The sequence below is a fragment of the Falco naumanni genome, chromosome 4, assembly GCF_017639655.2.
Source record: "Falco naumanni isolate bFalNau1 chromosome 4, bFalNau1.pat, whole genome shotgun sequence".
NCBI classification, from domain to species: domain Eukaryota; kingdom Metazoa; phylum Chordata; class Aves; order Falconiformes; family Falconidae; genus Falco; species Falco naumanni.
This window is the reverse complement of record NC_054057.1, coordinates 100,646,617-100,667,976: the sequence shown is the minus strand read 5'-3', so window position 1 is coordinate 100,667,976 and position 21,360 is coordinate 100,646,617. Positions and strand designations below refer to the sequence as shown.

Genomic DNA, 21,360 nt, shown 5'->3' with positions numbered 1-21,360 from the left:
GGCGGCGGGGGGAGGCCGGGGAGAGGCTCGACCGCGTCCGCCGCCCCCATTGGCCCCGCCGCGGCGGGGGCCGGCCCGACACCGGCCTCAATGGGCGCCGCGGCCCCGCCCGGCGCGGCGAGGCACGGCCCCGGGGCGGTGCGGAGGGACAGCGCACGGGCGAGCCCCGGGGGGCGCCAGGCCCCGGGCCCGCGGAGGGTTTGGGGGGGCTGGGGGGGTGCAGTCCCTGGGGATGCAGCCTTTTTGGGGGGGGCAGGGGGGTGCAGCCCCTGGGAGGATGCAGTCCCTGGGGGTGTGCAGTCCCTGGGAGGATGCAGTCCCTGGGGATGCAGCCTTTGGGGGGGCGAGGGGTGTGCAGTCCCTTGGAGGGTGCAGTCCCTGAGGGGTGCAGTCCCTGGGGATGCAGCCCCTTGGGGGGCGAGGGGGGTGCAGTCCCTGAGGGGTGCAGTCCCATGCCCTTTCTCTTCCACCACCCTCACTCCCGCCCCTTGCCTGCCTGCCTGCTGGAGCTTGAGGGGGTCATTTCCAGCATGATAGAAAGTATTAGGGTGTGGGGTCGTCCGCAAGCGGTATTACAGTCAGTACTAGTTTTTCATATAAAATACATGTGCTGATTTTATATACATACATATATACATACATACACACACTCCAGTCATGCATGTTCAGCCTGGACCAGGTTGGGGGTTTCACTCCTGCAGGCTGCAGCCCCACTGTGGAGGCTTCCCGGGGTGCCAGCTGCAGCAGCAGTGAGTTTTTCTCCTCAATCAGTGGTTTTTTAAATTCAGTTTTTCATTTTTCAGACCCTTGGGAAGGCACCATCTGGGATACCACAGTGCAGTCTCATGACAACAGGTCTGTGCACCTTTTTGAGGGCTACACAGGGCAGAGCACCATCCGTTCCCTCCCACTGTGGGGCTTGCTGTCCTGCAGGGAAAATGATTATCCTCATTTTATGACTTTATGGGGAAACCAAGGCACAGAGGGTCAAACCAAACATCTGTGGCAGAACCAAGCCGCGGACTCCTCTCTTTTCAGCTCCAGCTCAATGCCTTAAACTGACAAAGATGTCCTCCGCCTGCATTGCTTTGGAATTGCCAGTAACACGTTTCACGGTTTGGCAGATGTAAACCAGTCTCTTCCCAAGAGGATGCTCAGCCTTGCCAAGTCATGGCAGACACGGCCCAGGGGCAGCGCAGAGGGGACCCCGCAGCTGCCTCACCCCGGTGGGTATCACCACAGGCCCCGGGGGTGCTCAGAGCGCTGCCCTCGCGCACAGACCTCGCTCTTCTTCCACGTTATCTCAGTGAATAATGCATAAATACATGCTCATCAAATTCCTAGATGCTATATTTATACAAATACATCAGGGCCAAACTCTGCATTAGTGTAACTTCACTGAGGTAAAAAAACATTACATTGGTAAAAACGCTGGCCTTAAATATTTTTACCCAAAATAGATTTTTGGCAAACCTTGCCTTGCTGTTTTCTCTCAATTAAAACCCCTTTGTTCCCTGAGTAGGTGGAGTTTAGCTTGTTGCAATGCAAAGGGCATGAGATTTAGATCCAGCTAAAATCCCGATTCCTCAAGGCTGAGCTTAAATGGAGCTTAATTTGTTGGCTGTAGAGATATGAAATTCCCTTATGATGTTTATTACTGTGAAAACAACCAAAAGTTACAATCTGAATTTTGTCATTATTATAACCTACATGTGATCGGGACACATTAGAGGTTTCTGTAAATGTTGGTTTTCCACATGCAAAAGACCATTTCTTTATATTTTAGCTACAGGAGTTCCCCACTTTCAATTGCTGGAGAGGTAGTGAAATTCCATATTTACCTTTTGTGGGAATTAAATAGGCGTGTGCCCCAGTTCTGCTTCTCAAGTTTCACCCATTTTACCAGGCCCACAACCTTCCTGCTTCCCGCTCGAGGCCGGGTGTTGTTGCCCACTCGGAGCTGCAGGGCTGTGCCGTGAGCGGCTGCAGAAGCTAGCGGTGCGAGGGTGAGCCTTGTGCGGTGGGCTCAAGCAGATCCAAACACGAGCTGCTGCCGGAGGAGATGCCCAGCCACCTTTCTTTGTGCCTCCTCTGTGATGGAGGAAGGATCCGATGCTTTTGCACGTTCGAAGAACTCTGCGGAGCGACTTACCCATTCGATATATGGCAACAGTGATCACTGTGAGGTGAAATGCAATGGAAATAATCAGGCAAGTGTTAACTAAGACCTCTGTATTTCACCCTGAGATTTCCCTGGGAAAAATATTAACAATGCAGGCAAGCAGCACGGAGTGCCTGGGAAGCGAGTCCAGAGCATCCAGGATGAGCCCCTGACCTGAGCTCACTATGTGACTAGCTCTGGATGCACCAACTTTTTGCATGTGTCCAGATGCCCTTGGCCATGCGCATGGGATCAGCTGTGCTGGGAAACTTCAGCAAAGCCCTTGTGCAAATGTTCAGTGACTATGCCTTAGGCATTTCTGGGTGTCCAGCACTCTTGTAGAAATTACTGCCCTGACCAGTCTACTGGAAATCAGGACACCCTGGACAAATATCCAAAGTCCTCTTCTTCTGCCCAGACAAAATTTCTAGGCAGAGACAAAGGACACATTAAAAACAAACAAACAGGATATACGATAGCACGAGTTCTGATATCTCACTTCAGCACAAACTCGCCATTGTACAACAGAGAATAATGAGAAAATATGCAGAAGTCACTGTCACTTGGAGCCCCAGACTGGGGTTGTCCTTGAGAAATACGTCCAACAGCTTCATCCTCTGCAGCATCTTTTCTGAGCAGAGATTGTATCTGAGAAACTTTCTTTCCCAGGACAATGACAAAGGGTCTCAAACCACAGTCCTGGGTTTGGGGTCTGCAGGCATGCTTTGGGGTTTAACCCCAAAATTAAGAATGACAAGCTACAGTGGCAGATGCCAGCCTCTGGGCTGACTCAGCCGCTTCTCCAACCCTCCGTGATATCTGAATGCACTTCTCAAGCTGTGAACTCATTTACTGATTAGTTCTTCAGAGCCCCACGACAGTGAAGGCAAATAGACACACATCTAAGCCTTGCTCAAGATTTTGGAAACACTACAAGCTTTTATTAACAGCAGGATAAATGCACAGATCTAGACAAATATAATGACTTCTGATTAATTTTAGCTGCCAGTTTTTCATGAAAACCAGAAATGACTGTTGGGCTGAGACAGGCTTTTAGGGTTGAGTTTTTGTGCAGTTGTGACCGATGTCTCACATCCTTCATTTGGTACTGCAGCAAAACTGGGCCCGCTATGATACACATTTGTCTTTCCCCCTGCCCCATCCTTTTTGTGCATCGCTAAGAGATTTCCTTCCCTCTGTTCATCTCCTCACCAAGTCCTTTCAAGATCTACTAGTGCTTCTGCCCCTCAATCTGCTTGGGGATTTTCCATTCCTCTTTTGCCACCTTTTGGGAGAAAACTTCAGTCAAACCGATTCCTCTACTCACACCACCTTTCTAACATTCCTACAGCCCAGTCAAACACTGGGGCTAACGTAAAGTTAAGGTCCTTTTCACTGGCTTTTGTCTGATGGCTGTGTGTTAAAGATCCAGTCAGGAAAGGCAAATAAACCTTGGCATTCAAGCCTTTTAAAATCTCCCTGAGGATAATAATAGCACTGCATTATAAAGCAAAAAGAAACCGTAGGCTGAAGGTTGTTGCCACGTTGTTATGCCACGTAGCACAGACCCATTAAAGGTGGGAAAAGCAGCAAAAGGCTCGTCCCTGCTCGACAGTTTACACCTAAGAATTGTTTGGCTCTGCACACAGTTTGCCTTTCCATATGGGGCTGTACAGAGGCCGATTTTTCCTGCCTCAAATTTTCCCATCTTCTGTACGTAGTTTGCACAGCTTTCTGTTACAAATGACCTCTCGTTTTTGAGGAGACTGGAAGGGAAAGTGTCTGAACTTCACGGATGGGCAAAAAGAGGGATTGTCTGCACGGGGTAAGTGCTCTGCTATCTTTAGAGGTCACCTGTGGCATTTCTGCCCCAGCCCCTGCTATTCCCCGTTTACTGCCACAGCAAACGATCAGTAAAGTGATGAGCCAACCGGCCACTTGGCAAAACAAGGGTTAGTCAGGCTGAATTGATTATTTGCACATTTCCGTGTGATTTATGGATCGAGGCTGCTCTTTTCCAAAGAAAGAAGCAAAAATAATCAGGCAAAGAAAAAAAGTTAAAAGGAAGTTCAAATTATACTTTGGGATTTATTTTTTTTTTAATTAGCCTCCTGCAGACGGATCCCTTCCATGTGCCACAAAGCTGATGGCCATGTCTGGCTGAGCTCCACTGGGCTGCGGCTTTCAGCACCAGAACAGTTACATGGACACAGAGGGAACAAAAAAGCCTGTCAGACTCTGCAGTAATGTTACGATCACTTTAACTTAGCAGTCCTTGACACCCGCAGATAAGGACTGCAAGTTCTCTCGGTACTACAGAAATATTGACACAAAGAATATGTTTATCCCTGACTGTGGTTCTGCAGGACAAGGTGGAAATGGCAACAGCAATCTTGGGACTTAATTTCTTTGGCCTTGCAAGGGCATCTGTGCTGCAGGGCCAACAGTTTATTGATTTTTCTTTCCTTCACTAGTTTGGAAATTATGTTGTTTTTTCAAGTCAGACTCATACGCCTAAGGGGAGATAAGTTGGAAGAAATTAATTTTAGGATCTTTTTATGTTAATACCTTTTGGACTATTAAAGGCAGGGGGAAGTTGGGGAGAATTTCTGATTTTCACCCAAACTTTCTGTTCATTAAGACAGTGAGAGACAAAACATCAGGTGACTTTCTGGCTGGTGTCTCTCTAGGCCATCTCTAACCAGGTCCAGCTCCAACACTGGGTGGCCCTGCAGAACCCCTGCATTTTAACCTTCTGGCAAAAGCACTCCCGAGCAGAGCTGCACCTGCCAACATTATGAATGTCCAAGGGAATTAGACCACCTTCTGCAGGGATATGGGTGTGCTGAGTGTGTGACAGACACGTTGTCCCATCACTGCCTCCTCTGCTTGGTGGTGAGACGAAGCAGAAGAGCTGGGGCTCAGCTGTTTAAACCCTGGTCCTGATGCTGCACGGAAGCCGATGCCTCCAACACGATACAGGAGGCTCATTGCAAGGGGTTCAAGAGCAAAGGGAAGAGCTTAGTCCAAGCTGTCACCCCTGAAAATGACTCAGGGGCAGGCAGGTCTGTAAATGTGACAAATCCCACTGACTCACTTCGAGGAGATTCAGCACTTACCTCTGCTCATCCAAGTTTAGGGAAGCAAACTAGACTGGAAGATGTAGAGGAAGATCTGGGACATGACGAATGTTGGCTCCTCTTCAGTAGCGGATCTGCAATAAACTGTATTCCCCTGCCCTCTCCTGGAAGGAATACGCCAGAGCTGGGTGTGTTTGTGCAGGATTCTTCTGCTGAGCACTCCAGGGAAGTGGCTCAAGGTGGTCGAGAGGAGATAGTGGTTTTGAAGACAGTGTTTACAGGAACGAACAACTATGACCATGGTGCGTCCGTCGTGCATTGCCAACACCACGTCTGCCAGAAACTGGCACACCTCTTGAGAACGGGAATGTTTTCAAGGAAGAGCTGCCTGCTTGTCTGGCCGTTTGCATCATATTGGGAAACAGAGAGGGTGACCCAACCGATGGAATCCAGAGCCTCTTGCTCACCTTAAATAGTAAGCACAGAGTCTACATGAAAGCACTGGTAACCTTCGCTCAGGTCACAGAGGAGCATCGCCCGGTCAGAAATGCAACACGTTGGCACCAACAGACAGTGTTCCTGGGGGTACCAGTGCAGAATGAGCAAGTGGGATCCCATCACTCCACCAATGATGTGGTGAGAGCCCAACAGGGAGGTTGACAATCTCTGTGGAGGTTATAGCATAGAGGCAGCGCAAAAGTACATAGTCCTCAAAATCAGGAAGATCCAGGTCTGGAGGTCTGGTCCCAAACCTTCAGCTGTGATGTTACTGTTAAGCCCCCAGACACACAGTTCTGTGAATATGACCCATTTACATAGATTCATACCGGAATATATCGGATGATTTTGCAATGCTTCCTTCTTCTCCAGTCACGTGAATTACATTCTTTTTTCTAAACACCAAACATCCAAAGCAATACTAGTCCTGTTCTACAATGAGGACTAATTAGCAAATTGCTGCTGTTGAGATAATAATGGGAGCAACAAGCCACAAAAATAAAGTGTAGAAACTCTACAAATGAGTGTATAGTTCAATAGTTACAGCATACGACTATGAATCAGGAGCTCTGGAAGGGCAGGACCAACCACACGTGCACTATATAACCTCAAAATGTCTCACATACTTGGAGTTTTCTTTGTAGTTGTATTTCATCTGGTCTTTGCAAACCCAGCAAAGAGGTATGCCAAGATCCTCCAACGTGTTGGGTAGGTGAATCACCTCCTTGCTGCTGGGGTGCTGCTCACCACAGAGGAAAATGTATGTTGTAAACAGGCTGTGAACAAATACTGGGGGGGCATTATCTTTTAAAACTTGGCTAATTGCTCTGTCTTCATGACGTGGGAGTCACCGAAGACAACAGACACTACGTAATACCTTGACCAGCTCCACAACTGGTTTCTTTCCCTGCTTCACCTGAGTGTAAGTCCCACTTGCTGGGTTCGCAATACGTTCAGTGCATTTCTTTACCCTCCTCTTCACCCTCTTATCAAAGAGATGAACAGTTCCAGCTGCCTTCAAAAGCGAGAAGGTTCCTTTTTCCTGCTTCGGTACAGGGATTAAGAACAACGTTTCTGTTCATCACAGAAATAAACATTAAATGAAAGTTGAATTACATCGCTTCTGTGACTAATATTCTAGCTTGTTTTCTAAAGTTAATTTTTCATGCACTTTTTTTTTCCCCCTCTTGTTCTGTCTTACATTTGTCCAGACTCCCGTGTTCCTGAGGGACTAATTACCCACTCAGCAGTTGCTCTGAAGTCCAATTCTAATAGTTGGCAAAACTCCGTTCTTCCGTGCAAGCTTTCAAAATAATGCCTCAATTTGTTTCAAATAGCACCACTCTCTGGAGCTTCTTCCCAATTTGCATCACCCCGGACTGAGATTTATTTCACTGCTGTTGAGACCTGACTGCTTTGCTTGTCACAAGGCAGATATACTCAGCAGAATAATTAAAAACAAATAAACAAACAATAAAACCTAAAACAAATTGATTGCTCGTTTTAAAAAAAAATTATTAATTGTGATGTAATCTTCTATTTTTTCATCTAATGAGTCCTTAGTAGCAATGTGAGCTATGAAGAAAACACTGATTCATACCTGGATTATTCTTTCTCAAAATACAGATGTGATCATAGCAAGTGTTTTCATTCACACCAGCTTTGGACTTGTCAAAAAGTTAGGGAGAAATCTAGTCATACATCCTGTGATGTAAATATGCACATTTTGTTATTCTGTAGGTGCTTGGGAGCAAAATACTCACCCCTACTGGAGTCAAAAGTAATAACAACAAGCTAAATTCACATTACAGGCATATATTTTTCTCCGTAAACACCACTTGAGAGGAAACCATGTCCTTTCCCAATTCTGAGGTAGATATATATATATAGATATATATATATATGGCCAGAAGCAGCTCACCTCATCTCCTCGCTCTTCAGTTTCTCCACCTGTTCCCTAAGGATGATAGATTCATACAATGGTTTGGTTTGGTTGGCTTTGGTTCTTCATAGTGAAGAATGTTCTCCTTATATCTAATCTAAATTTGCCCTCTTTCAGTTTAGAGCCATTACCATGTCCTTTTGTGAGGGACCCCAGATAACTTTGACATTGTGCAGTACTGGACAAACTGGTGTTCATAAAATGCACTTGGATTGTCTGGTAAAGAATGTGTAGAAAAAAAGATGATGACAAAGCCTTTTTTTCTCAGGATGCCTGAATTGTGCCAATGGCACAGGTGATATGGCAGCTCCTACAAGAAGAACCTGTAATCACTGAATGGGAAAGAACATCACATCTTATTTAATGATTTCATTCTTCCATAATCTCTATTTAATGACACTCTAATTCATTTTTTCCTAGAGAAAAGATGGCTTTAAACCTCTGCACATCAACCAGTATGTGACCAAGTGAACTTGGGATGTGTCTGCTGCAGAGGCATGGCACAGCAACTGCCCTTGGCTCTAAAGCTGATTTACCCCAACGCTTGTGCAACGTTTAGAGCTGGACTTTTTTTTTTTTTCCTTAAGCTTGCATTTCATTGTGGTCAACCTGTGAACTAATGCAGGCAGCAGGGCTTTTCTAGATAGCACTACAGTTCCTGTCAATTAACAGGTATCAAGTCTCTTATTACAGTTAAGCACTGATCATGCAAACTGGTCAGAGTTAGCTGAAGTTCACTATTGTAATTCTCGTTGGAATTCTTGCCTAAATACCACATCCCCTAAGGTAAATACTGACTAATTTCTGCCCTGCAAAGAGCCAAGTATTGTCATGCCAGCCTTTCATCTCAGAACCTCACTAGTGTGACCAGTCAAGAAAGCTAATTTTTTCTTTTACACCCAGAAAAAAAGGTAATTATCACTATCAGAGAAGATGGGAAGGGTGTTGATTCTGGGATGCCAAGTTTTTCACTTTTAGCATGCAAAATCAATTGCAATCACAAGTGTAAGTTATTTGCTGATGGGACCCACAGCAACACCAGTACTAATCAGTTTTACTGGTGGGCTCAGCAGAGGCTAAAGAAATCAAGTACAAACCTGGTTCTTTATCAGAATTGATCCAGTAATTAAATATTTACTTTCAAGACTTGTCTCAGTTCTATTTCCAGCTCAAAATAACAAGTTTTTTAAAGACACCTTACCGCTGCTCCTGCATGTTCAAAAACAATGTCTCCTATTTTTGTAAACCTAGCAATTTTTTTTAAATACAGTCTGCTACATCTTGTAGTTCCTTCACTTAATGAGCCATCAAAAATGTTCCTGCTAACATTACAGACTCTTTTTTCCACTTTCCCCAGGGCATCCACCCCGTGTGGCAGCACCCTGGGAGCAGCTACTGAACAGGCGCGGAGCTGCCTGGAGGCAAGGGCGCTGCGCACAACCACAGGCACGCTGGAACTCCTCCTGCTGGATTTACAGCTTGGAAAATCCCAGTATTTCCAAAATCAAAACTTGGGAGCTGTTCTTAATCTGTCAGCACCTTTGTAAGAAGAACCTAAGAACTGCCTGGGCATTTGTAGAAAAATTGAAACTGTCCAACACTCCTTCCTTCCCCCTGACCTATGTGCAGGGCTGTCACCATGGGCCATAGCTTGGGCCAGCACACAGCTGGCCGAATCAAAAACATCATCTCACCAGTCTAGAGCTGGAATCAGCCCACTTCAGGCTGGGTCCGGCAGATGTGAAATGTCAGCAGCTGCCTTACCAGTGGTAGGGCTGGCAAAGGGCCGGCGAGGCGCAGGCAATGCTTGTAACCATGCCAAGAGGTTGCAACGAATCCCGTCCTGCTGAGCAGCACCACGGCATTTCACAACTCCCCTGCCCCGCCGTAGCCTCTGGGGAGTGCAGCGGGCTGGGGTGCCTGGGGACACGGGGAAGTCAGTCTGTGCTGCCCCAGGGATGTGCTGTCCTCTTCCTTCCCTACAACACTGGGAAACCTTCCCTAGTGCAAACAGTCAGGTGTAGCAGTGTATCGGTCACCCTTATTTCACCGTGGCTGGCTGGGTGCAAGCTGAGGCTGCTGCTTTCACCGCCGCCGTTGCCTTCAGCAGAGCTCAGTAGCGAGTGTTCACAACAGCTGCGTGTAGGGCACATGCTCCTGTTCGGTGCCACGGAGGTGAGCGCCAAAGCACAGCCAGCCATGTACTGCACCCTCCGTTGTGCCGCCTGCTGCAGCTCCGCGGCGAACGGCATTTCCCTGCGTCCCGAGCATGGGAGAGGCTGTCAGTTCGCTGGAGTTTCATCTGCTCACAGGTCAACATCAGAAGATGCTCCTTTTAAAAACAACTTCAATTTGCTTTCAGTGAAAGCCTTCCAGAAGGCTTTTTTTTTTTTTTTTTTTTTTTTTTCAGGGAAAAGCCAGATATGTAAGCAGATTTCCAACGCACAAAGCCACACGGGCCACCTGGGCTGCCATTTGGTCACCTATTAACTGGGCTGCGCGGGTCGAACCGGCAGCAGCCCCGCGACTCCAAGCGCAGCTGCAGCCGCTGCAGTGGCACGTCTCCAGGCCGGGCGGGCGCTGCCAGCGCTGGGAAGAGGTACAGTATTGCAGCCTTTGACGTCATTCCAGTGGGATCAAGCTCAGACGTCTGTCCTGATCGGAGATTGCGCACGGCTCCCCCAGAGAACAGACGTGTTGTGCAATGCCGAAACGGACTTTACTGAGGAATCAGGCATAGCTGTGCCTGACAGCAATCGCTCAGCACCACCGGGATCAGGCCTTCAGTGTGCAGAAACGGCGAGGGTTCAAAAAACTGTTTAATAATTCATCGTCGGGCAAAAATATTTTAAAACAGGGGGAACATCACCGCACAACAGCAAAATGATGGACAAAAGAGCAATCCGCCCTCACAAGTGGGGCTGTTTGCACGGGGTGGAGGAGATTTGGACAGTGCTTGAATTTTTCCATTTTGTTTGGGCACTGCCTGGTAAAAATGGGCCTGGGCAAGAGAAATAAGGGCTACAAAAATCCCAGGGATCATCAGTCAGCATGAGTGCATGGAGGTGTTTAAGTCTTCTCTGGGGTAAGAGAATCAAGGAAGGTTCATGGGGAAGCCAAGACAGTGATGGGAGGGAGAGGAATCGGGGCGCACAATGCCGAAGGGCTCCCAGACAGCCAAAGGAGCTGGCCACAGGCAGGGACAGCGAATGCCCCGAGGGCTCCCAGGAGGCTCAGCTGGCTGCCTGGGGCAAATGGTTCAACACCAGACTCAGATGTGGGATGTCACCTCCAAGGAGAATGCTGAGGGTTAGCATTTCTGTGGAGACAATAGAAAACAAACATTGGAGGGGCCACTGGGCTCAAAGATGGATCGAAGAATCGAGAGAGATGGAGACTTTGCAGAAAGGGCGTGAGAGTCTGCAGAAGTTTTCCCAGAAAGGCTGAGCTGAGCTGTTGGCAGAGCTGCAGCCTGCCGGGGCAGAGCCCGACCGTGTCCAGGCATCCCGGGTGAGGCTCAGCTGCAGCATGGGTTTTCTGGAAACAGGGGATAGGAAGGTGGCCCAGCCATCAGAGTCCAGTGGGTGAGATGAATCCTCATAAAAACACAAGCCAGCAGAAAAGCTTCAGCAACCCAGAACAAGAGGTGCAAAAAGGAATAAAAATGCTGGAAAAGTCACCTCAAGCAGAGGCTCCTGAGCCGCACTGGAAGGCAGCCTCTGCGTGGGACAGGGCCAGCCTGAGGGCTTGGAACTTCCCAACCCTCTTTTGGAGCCCACTGAGACCCAGATAGGAAACAAAAAATTTTGTCAGCTCAATTACTGCAGCCTCCTCCTCCCTCATCCCCACTTTCGAGAGGAGAACGTGCCAGGAGCTGCCTTTGGCTGCCTTCAGGTCCACGTGCCTGCTGAGGAGCCACATGGGCTGCTTCAAGGGGCTGTCTTGAGCAGCCATACGTTAATGGAGCTGCAGGATTTACCTTCTGGGGAGAGGTCAAGCTGTGACCCGCCACAAGCACAGCACAAAGTCCCAGGTCTAACGCAGCGTATGGGGAGTGGAAGGTGAATCAGGAAAACCGCTGGAGGTTTCATTGGGCTTATCCCAAACCAATGCTGCATATTTGAACAGGGAAACTTAGAACAACTTCAGAGACTTTCAGTTAGGAACTAGGCTCCGTTACTTCTACTGTAACAAAACATAGATATATTGTAGTGGTAAAACTCCTTGCCTCACCATTTAACAGTGTCAAAGGCAGAAAACGATTTACAATATGCTAGAAAAATTATCAAGAAAATAAACAAGAGTCTTTTAACTCTCCTTGCTTTCCGAGTCTGGCCTATGGCTAAACCATTATCAAGGACAACTAAATATAAGGATAACAGAAATCTAAACGCCCTTATTTTACCAGACCCTTTCCCACAGCCACCACCGATCTGAACAGCCTCAGCCAGCTCCACTGGATTTTATCTGGGAAGCTTAAAAAGCAGGAACTGGCAAAAGGGGCTGGATGTGAAGGACAGGCACCAGATTGCTTTCCCTTCAGGGTGCAGTCTAGGGAAATCGGGAGCAGTAACTTTAGCTCATGTAACACACACACACACACGCGTGGCAGGCCACTGGAGAGGGTACAGCGTGGCAAGTGTTTTCAGCCTGTTTTCCACACCAGGGTGGTGTCCTGCTGCTGCATCAAAAAGGTTCACGGTTAAACTAAGGCCGCCAATCTGAGCTCAAAGCAAAGCTGTTCCAAAAAGAGGTAATTTACCCTGGACACGCTGTTGCTAACAGGGGGAAAAGCCATGAGCAGGCAGTAAGCAGAGTCCCTGCTGAGCCAGCCAGTGCCCCTGCGCCCCACAGAGCTGCTGGTGCTGGGATGCCTGCTGCTCTGACACGGGGCTGGTCAGCGGCTTTGCCAATATTGCACAACCCCTGGGGAGATGGGGTAAGAAGGGAAACCATTGCAGTGGGCACCTGAAAGCAACTGAACCTTTCAGCAGCAGAAACGGGTCTTGTCTGCACGCCTGGCTCAGCCTCCCCAGCATTGCAAAATCCCTGCTCGTATCGTATGCAGGTGGTAGGGTTTCTAATTTAGAAGCCGCATTGGAACAGGAACAGGAAAGTCATTCAAGTGTGATGGCTTAACCTGGCACAAGTCTGCATTCAGCAGAGGAGCATTGATGTCATGCCTGAAAGAAACTCCCTTCGGAGGCTCTGAGCGCCGCTGTCCCCATTTTCCACAGGGAGAAGTCTGGGGTCGGTGTACACCTCGCATCTCTGGGGCGTACAGGTGGAGTTAACAACCACAAAGAACAACTCAAGAAGCAATCGAGAGACTTACCCCCAGCCCAAGTGCAGCAATGCTGATGCTCTCTCCGGAGAGCTCAGCTGCAAACACCGCTCTCAGGGGACCGCAAGGGAACAGCTGCCCCAGGGGAGCACCGTACCCAACACATGGGGGGGGGGGCTGCCCTGCAGAGGTGGGGGTAGGCTGCAGAAGCTCTACTGGGAGGTTTGTCTCCTTTTGGAAGAAAATGAGCAGAGTCTGAACCAGAACATGGCTGAGAGGGAAAACAGGGTGGGCAGCAGACCACCGCAGACATGGAAAGCAGTGAAGTTGGGGTGGGTGCTGAGAAGGGGAGATGCTGGCAGAACGTAGGAGGTAAGTATCAGGAAACAAATTTCCACGAACTTCATCTCGTAACCCCTAAATGTCTAAAACTCAGACATCAGTCAGTGTGTGAGCCATTCACCTGTGGCTGTCAGTAGTCAACAAGACACATCCAGAAGGAAGACAGGCCCTGGGAGCTCAGCACGAGAATTGAGTCAGGAATGACTTACCTAAGCCACCAGCCTCAGGCTGGAGACAGGGGGAAGGATTTTCCCACAGGCTGAAGGTCCATGGGAAGCCAATGTCATTTAGTAATGACAGCACTCACACCTAGGAAGAGAAAGCAGCCAAATAGGTGAAGTTACATTAACGCTAGTATTGGCAGCATAGCTGAGAGAGACAGCCCAGGGGAGGGAAAGCAGTTTTGGGACAGTGTCCTAGCTACCCAAAAGGGGCTGGGGACTGTAAGCATTTCAAGCATGATGAACTCAGCATCACAGGAAAGGACCCTTGCCCTGGCTTGGCAAAGAGGGTCACATCTCAGAAACATCCACCTCCACCAATGTTAGCATCTCTCAGGAGTTAATTCCACCTGTGAGCAATGATGGGGTAAGTGATCTGCAGGGTTTTTTCAGGTGATAGGCTGTTGAGTTAATAGCAAATACAGGCAGCTGCCTGCTGTGTTAAATGAACTTCATTCCATTTGCAAAACAATGTGAGCTCTGCTCACTGCTGCTCAGGTGTCTGCTGGCTGCATCTGTCAGGTCAAACTGTGTTGGAGGGATCTGACTCACTTCTTGCATCAGACCTGCAAGAAAATGAGTCAGGGACAATTTGAAATACCCTGATCAGCCCTCTAGGCTTCCACAGATCTCCTGCCTAAATTCATCTCTCTCTTGTAATCTCTTCAGGAGCCAAATCTGAGGCTCGTTCAGTGCAAGTAAGGGGTGGGAAATGGCAGTAGTTATCACTCAAGGAGGTTGGCAAAAGAAAAAGGGGTTAAGGGATACATACTGAGGAAGCAGTGAGGAGTTTGCACTGGGGGTTGCTGTCTTTGCTGCTCTTGTTCCACTGGAAGCTGCAGCACGTTGCATTTAGATTGGAGTGCTGATGCTCAGGAAAGCATCACAGGACAGATCCCAGCGAGGATCGCCAGGCTCATGATGGACTTGGTGAGCCCATCGAAGAAACAGGATCTGGTCCTGATGGAGAAGGAGGAAACTGGGGGTGTGGGAGTGAAGGAAGTAACAGGAGCTGGGGGGTGGTGTGGGAGTAAAGCGGTAGGAAAGGACCAGGGCTTGTAGTTGTGCCAAGGGAGCCTCTGCCTGTGACAGGAGCAGGGAGCGCAGGGAACAGTGGAAGAGCCTCATTACTCAAATAATGCCTTTGCCTGATCTCTTGGGGATGAATCGGAGCCTAGGACCAGACTGAGGAACTGCCAATCCGGAACAGACCGGTGGTGCTTGCAGACAGGTACCCAGCTTCCAGCAGAGGCCAGATTTGGATGCTTCAGAGGAAAATCTTCGATAGCATCCCAGTTCCAGGAAGAGTGCTGCACATTGAGTGTTTGCTCCTGTTGGGATAGCTATGGGACCACAGCAGGGCAGACAGGCTATTTATAAGCATATCAGATGTCAGCTGAGCTCTTTGCACTTTCTGTAGATCGTATATCAAGTCTAATGAGAAGGAACACAGACTGAGGAGAACAAAAGAGCACAGGTTAAAAAAGAGGTGTCCTCTTAATACAATACATACAGGGAAGAACAGCAGCTGGCCCTGTGCCCAGCACTACTTACAAGGCCCCTGAAAGCTGACCAAGATCACTTTACTGACAACACTGTGAGAATGCTGGTTGAGAATGCTGGTCGTGATGATGGTCCTGCATTGTTAGACAGAGAATTATTTGCTCCTGAGAAAAAGGGATCCAAACCTATTCACAGATGTTTCATTATGCTCTCCTCTAAGGACATGCTCTGCCTAACGAAATAATAAGCCAGCTGAAGGGTTAACTCTTTCTTTCTCCAAACCTACTACGAGAGAGCTAAAATACAGATTTAAGCACAGACAAAAGATGATGGCTGTTCCAATTAATGTTCCAGCTAGCATCTGCTCTTTTTAATTAGTTGAAGGCTAGTTTTGTCTGGAGATAGAACCGCTGCGCAGAACTGCGCTGGCTCCTTTTCTGCTTAGCCGACTGTTCTGATCTCGCTCGGTCTTTGGAAACTTCTCCGTTTCACAGAGGCCAGAGCCTATTGTGCACTGATACTTGGTACGTGCCCACAGGCTGCGTATATGTTTCACTGCAACAGGCTTCAAATCTGTGTTTCCCACAGGAGGGAAAACTGACACAGGAAGATATTTTACAGATGTCCTCTCCTTGCCCCCAGACACATATCTGTGCATTGCTTCACTGATCGGCCACTCAGTTTGCTTCTGCAAACAGGCATTTTCATAGAGCAGATGCAAGTGGATGGAGGAGGGTTCCCCAGGACCTGTTAACCTTCCTGTCTTGCTCAAAACTCGCTGATCCTTCACCTCACTCCTTGTAACAAGACCTTTGAGGATCTTCATGTTTCAGTTACACGCAGATGAATAATTTACAAGTCATAGCTGTTGCAATCAACAAGTCCTTCTGCTCTGTCCAAGCTCTCAACAGGCTTGTCTTAAACTTCCCTCACTTTGCTAAAACCTCCACGACTTAAGCAGCATTCAAAAACCTTTAAAGATGAAGCTGATGAGGGAAGAGCAAGGGTGGCATATCACAGCAGCTGCAAACAGCACTCACAGCAAGTATTCCTCTTATCTCTGAGCAGGGCATTGACCTGTTGTACAAACTCCAGGTAGGAAAGCCACGGGGAAAGCAACCCCAGATGTAATATTTACCTAAAAGGAGATATTGCAGTGGCAAACAAGCTACAGGATCTGCTGATATCCTGGTGGGGAGAACAGCGGGCATTCACACAGGTGCAGGCAAAGAAATAGGAATGGGATGTGGAAACTTTCTAGCATTTCCAAGTAATAAAGTTGCCGTTGCGTGAGGAGCATGTTCATGCTGTCCATGACTCCAGCTAAACAGACACGACACGTGAATTTGGGGCTCGTCCCACCAAAGACCTATTGCACAGCTTCGGCAGAGTCACTTTGTCACTGTGTGCACCAGTACTCCATACTTAAAATAGAGATGCAAATAGGCAGGTCCTGCAAGAAAACAGTCAGGCTGGCACCAAACATTCCTGAATCATTGCAGCTGTTACCTAGTGATGCCTCATCCTCTGGCAAGGGGAAGCGGATCCTATGAGCTACCCTGGGGATATGAGCCACACTTTTGGATCACAGATAATGGTTCCTGTACAAGCTTCTCTGGAGAAGAATATAGACAGGACTGAAACAGCTCAGGAGCAAAGTGAATAGCAGGGTTGTTTTTATCTTTAATCCATTCCACATGAGCAGAAAGAGTTTGGAGCTGGGAAGCATGTGCTTCCTCTTGCAGCTCTTAGAAATCAGCATGACCTATAACTGTGCTTTATGAATTCTGCTCCATACACCCCTGCCTGTTGAAGGGAATTTGTGTGCAGGGCTTGCAGGATCAGCCTGTTTCACCACCACAAAGCTGCAACTCCATTACCTCCCTAAGATTATCAAAGCAGAGGTTGCCACTGAAAGGGGCAATTTCACCTTTCCCCATCCTTCCTCAAGCCATCCCGGTGATGGTGATGAAAAGGATCTTTTCCTCAGGCAGGGTATTTTTCAGCTGGATCGGTTCCCATGCAGTCACAGCAGCTCTAGTTTTGCCACAAAGCCAGGGCCAGGAAAAAGGCTGGAACTGTGCCTTAAAAGCTTAATGCAAAATCATGAAGTTGCAACCTCAGGTTCCTGGGTCATTTGTCCCTGCGAATAGCCTGGATTTATAGCCCTGGTTAGGAAAGTCTCCTTGGGTGCAGCTTTGTGGCTCTCTTTACAATGGGCCAAGTGCAAATTCCTAGGTCCCCAAAGTACTGAGCTCTGAGGGAAGTCTGGAACTAGTTACAAGTTTTCAGTTTGGGATCAGGACTAAATGATTATTCAGAACTGGCCTTGAAATTGCAACCACATAATTTATTTATATACTTACCAGAGCAAACCAGTGGGGTCACCCCACTGAGCCCAAGCTCAGCCTCCCAGATCTCACCCTCCATCGTCTGGAGAGTTTATGAAATCTCCATCCTTAGAGGTTTTCAAAACAGCTGGGCAAGGCATTGAGCAGCCTGATGCAACTTTGGAGTTAGCCCTGCTTTGAGCTGGAGGCTGGACTAGAGACCTCCAGAGGTCCCTCCCAAATGGTATTATTCTGTGATTCTGCCACCTTCTGCTGCATTTGCCTGAGGCTCCGCTACATCCCCACACGGACTGATCCAGAAGTCAGGGAGCCCAAGTCAACCGACTCTTCATGGTGTTGGCTGCATTAGCTCAGGAGCTAGAGCAAAGCACAGAGCTCATCTGTGTGCAGTTGTCTGAGGACAGCACTGCTGACAGTCACTACAAGAAAAACTCCTCGCCACCACAGCACACACCAGAATAAGCTTTGCATTGCAGAAGAAACTGGCCCAGAGCTGGCAAGAATCCTGAAATGAAAACTGCAGAACATTTTCTCTTCTCAGCAGGAAAGAGTCTGCGTTCTCAGCAAGAGCGAATGTTACACACAAATCACTGTGCACTTGCTGCTCCTTGTCCTTTTCACAGCACCCATGCTGGCCCACGGTAAAAGGATAGATGACAGGGGCTGTCCTGTCATTTCCACATGGCCCTTCAGAGATTTCAGCAGCTTTCATTCACTAGATTGAGATCAGATCAGTTGAAAGAGTACCACAAATTCATTTTGGATGAGAGAGCCCAGGCACGCAGTGGGGGCTGGGGATCCCTGGTAGGACACGAAGACCTGGGTGAGTCCCGCTCCACCAGCCTGCTTGCAAAGATGAGAGCTGAGCTCACGGGGCGTCTTGCACAGCCCCCCTCTGGGGACACTTCTTCAAACCAGAGGATGGGCCAGTGTCTCTTGGTGCTCTCCAAGCCTGGAGTCCTCATCTACAAGGTGAAAGAGGCACGGAAAAGCAGGGGTGGGACATGTGGGTCACCGAGCCAGATCCCCAGCCCGAGCAGTACAAGGTTGCTGCCATCTCGTGGCTGCTCTGGCCACGCAAAGGTTACGGGACACATTTTTCCAGCTGGAAAACTCCGCATTGAGATACATTCTTTCCTATAAGCAAGCTTCAGCTGGAGGGAGCAGGGGGTAAACAGCAGTGCCAGCGGTTAGATCCCGTGGGACCACAGCACTTGGGTATCACAGCGCTGCTGGTCACAGGAGGTCTCCTCCTTACCTTCTCCACCATCTGCTCTCGCCCCTCTTGGGGGTGGCTCCACCCCAAGCCCTACTAATCCTTTTTTCTGCCAGGCCAGCATTTCCTTGTGCCATATAACCTAAGGAGACAGGAGACATCCCTGTTGCTGTCGCGAGGCCCTGGATTTGCTGTGCACATGCAGCTGTCAACGCCTGTGGCCATTCAGCCTGGTCTTTGTGACCATCTGGAGCCGGGAAGGCAGGTCTGCAGGGAAACAGAGATATGCTGGGATCAGAGGGGATGGGTATGGTCTCTAGTACTGTTTCTTTTGGCATTTTTCATTGAGCTGTGGTTCTAATGTAGGGATTTGTACTGTGGACAGAGTACAGACGGAGGAGAACCACACGGTCACTGTTTCTCCCCCTTTTAGCCTCTCTACGGAGCTCAGCAACATGCATAGACCTTGCAAGAAGTATGCGAGCAGCCGTGTATTCCCCAGGGGATCTCCATAACCATCTTGAAGCTGCTTCCCCCCAGGCAAGAGAAAGGCAGGAGAACAGTGACCCAAAGAGACCCACCAGCAGAAAAACTTTTGACAGCTCACCAGGGACCGTTCTGAAGCCTTCAGCAGAGCCCTTGTAGGTGGTGCCCTGTGGACACTTGCTTGAGGATCCCTCCTCCTTCCTTGTGTCTAAGCCTGGGAATAGGCTCTGACTTCCCCTTCTCCCTCCTGGGATGCTCTGGCTTCTGCAGCCGTACAATTCATCGAGAAACAGAGGAACAAGAGTTCAAGAGAAAGAAAAAACTGCCAGTCCATTTGGTATTTCTGTGGTGTTTGCTGGTAACTGCCAGGATTTTCTCTTTTTGTGGTACATATTGTGGCTCACATCCCAGAAACTGAAATACTTAAATAAATGAGTCCCCTTGAGAAGCCTCTGGGCAATGGGGAGATGACTGCTCAGTGACCTGTGCAGCATCCTGGGTACACAGGGAGTTTCCCGTAATGATAAGACTACAAAGGAATATTTATTTATCTAGATACTTATTCAGCTTTCATCTCTGGCAGCATTTCTCAATCAGCCATTTCAAAATGTTTTGCCAGCACTAATTAACCCTCGCAGCACCTCTGTGGTAGGGATCAGCATCCACACATCACAAATGGGGTGACTGAATGGAGAAGACAAGTAACCCCTTCACATCACAAACTGGGTGACCAAACAGTGGAGAAGACAAGTAAGCCCTTAAAGAAAGGAATGAAGGGAGCAAAGAAATAACGGTACCCTGAAATCCCAATCCTGTCTCCTAACAAAACCACCCCCTACAAGTCCCTGCATCTGCAGACATCCTGCTCGAAACGTAAGCAGCAACCTGCCGTTTTTACCATGCAAACTGCCCGTCCTTCCCAGCTGTGCACCAAGAAAGCACCATCCAGATGTTTAATGAGGCCCAAAAATGTGGTGCCCTGAAGCAACATTACACAATCCAGAAATCCCTAAGGAGCTGCAGCACAGGCCAGCTGCACAGACTGGGCCACCAGGCAGATTTTCCCATGCTGTTGCATGTGCTCTTTATCTCATTCATTAACCAAGTTAATAGTGGCTAAGACTACACCCCAGATGTCCTTCTGGCCTTAAAAACTTGCTTGCCCTCAAGGAAATGCAATGCCTAAGTGGCTTATGGCACGTATGGGACGTGAACAATGAGCCAAAGCTATGAAGAGCTTGCACATTTCCAAGAATTCACAAAATAGATCTCTGCTTTTAAATAAGCTCTGTTCCAGTTCAGGAAAGTAAGTGTTTAGCAAGGATGGCACATAACAGAGCAACGGATATAACAAAAATGTATCATTCATTGATACAGGGATAATGCCAGACAGAGCCATTGCTGTTCAAAAGTCTTAGTTTTCTGCAATCTATTTCTGTGGTGTTACCACTGCAGCAAATTTGCAATTCTGTAAAAAACTGGTATTTATGAACAAAGACCATTTGATATTGTGCCTTTAGAAAAATACATCTTAAGTACAATTTATTCCTGAATTATTTTTTTGGTAATAGAAATTATTCTGTAGTCTCATTTTTTATACATACTCCCCAATACGTTTGGGAAATTTCCCAAAACATGCTAAAGATAGCACTATGGTTTTCTGCATCACTGCTAAAAATCAAAGCATTCATGTGCAGAATAAAGAGAAATTTCTTTCTGTATAAGCATTTTCCCTCTGTTGCCTCAATCCAGTCTCTTGATAATCAGCAACTACAGAAAAGAACTATAACAATCAAATGGGAGTTTGCACTTACAGAAAATCATGCTATTTATTACACGAGTTATTCAGATGGAGAAAGCTATTTGGAAACCTATCAGTAAACGAAAGAAACTGCTATTTCAGAAAGCTGAAATTTTATTAATAGAGAGTCTAAAGAGTCTAGAGAAAAATATGATCCGTTTGGAACTGGTTTGGTCTTCTCAGAAACAGGAAAGAGTAAATGTAGGGATTTAAGGATCTTTTCCTGCATTAAAATACATTACTCTTTTCAGCTGATATTTTAGCAAACTATCTTTGGTACTTTTTATTTTGGAAGGTCATATTTGGGTTTCCATAGCACAGTTGACTTGGGGAACCTCCGGTAAGTGACAGTTCATTCACCCATACTACACAGAGTCTCCAGACTGTAACTGTTCAGACTTTACCAGCAGAAAGACCAAGGCAGAGGCTATGAAATGACAAATTATGGTCATTTCCATGATGAAGGGCTCCAACT

At 47.8% G+C, this 21,360-nt stretch overlaps 1 long non-coding RNA gene across 2 annotated transcripts; it reads right to left on the bottom strand.

Annotated features, from left to right (window-relative positions):
* Positions 1 to 599: 599 nt before the first annotated feature.
* Positions 600 to 19,587, bottom strand: LOC121087041. Of its 2 annotated transcripts, none has more exons than XR_005827503.1 (5): positions 19,206 to 19,587; positions 17,398 to 18,865; positions 13,517 to 13,616; positions 5,281 to 11,000; positions 600 to 2,179 (listed from the first exon to the last, which is right to left on the bottom strand). It is a non-coding gene; the product is annotated as an uncharacterized LOC121087041 (long non-coding RNA). The 2 variants fall into 2 exon arrangements; XR_005827502.1 differs by having other exon boundaries at positions 600 to 927; positions 1,842 to 11,000; positions 19,206 to 19,575.
* Positions 19,588 to 21,360: the final 1,773 nt, after the last annotated feature.